This window comes from Eimeria mitis, genomic scaffold (genome assembly GCF_000499745.2).
Source record: "Eimeria mitis Houghton genomic scaffold, Emh_scaff1090, whole genome shotgun sequence".
Lineage (NCBI taxonomy): Eukaryota > Apicomplexa > Conoidasida > Eucoccidiorida > Eimeriidae > Eimeria > Eimeria mitis.
The window spans coordinates 9903-10304 of NW_013567534.1; the positions used below are offsets into that span (position 1 = coordinate 9903).

The 402-nt window shown below is 39.3% G+C and overlaps 1 protein-coding gene across 1 annotated transcript in view; it reads left to right on the forward strand.

The window, feature by feature from the left end:
* Positions 1 to 402, forward strand: part of EMH_0029150 (SNF2 family N-terminal domain-containing protein, putative) — a gene marked incomplete at both ends in the record, with an annotated part of 8864 nt that overhangs the window by 6959 nt on the left and 1503 nt on the right.

Genomic DNA, 402 nt, shown 5'->3' on the forward strand with positions numbered 1-402 from the left:
GTATTTGTTGCGTCGATTAAAAAAAAACGTAGAAAAACAAATGCCGAGTAAATATGAACATATAATAAAATGTGAACTAACAAGAAGACAAAGATGTTTATATGATGAGTTTCTTTTTTCTTCAGCTGTACAGACACCTCTGCAGCAACAACAATATAAAGGAATGATGAATGCACTTATGCAACTAAGAAAAGTATGCAACCATCCAGATCTATTTGAATCTAGACAAAATACAACTCCTATTTATATTCATCAATACACTCTCTTTCCTCTCTCTATACCCGCCTTCCTCTGTCTATGGCCCCAAGAACCGTGGTGCTTACACACAGAAACCGCAATGCAGTACGTTCAACACAACAGCAGCAGCTGCAGCAGCAGCAGCAGCAGCAGCAGCAGCAGCAG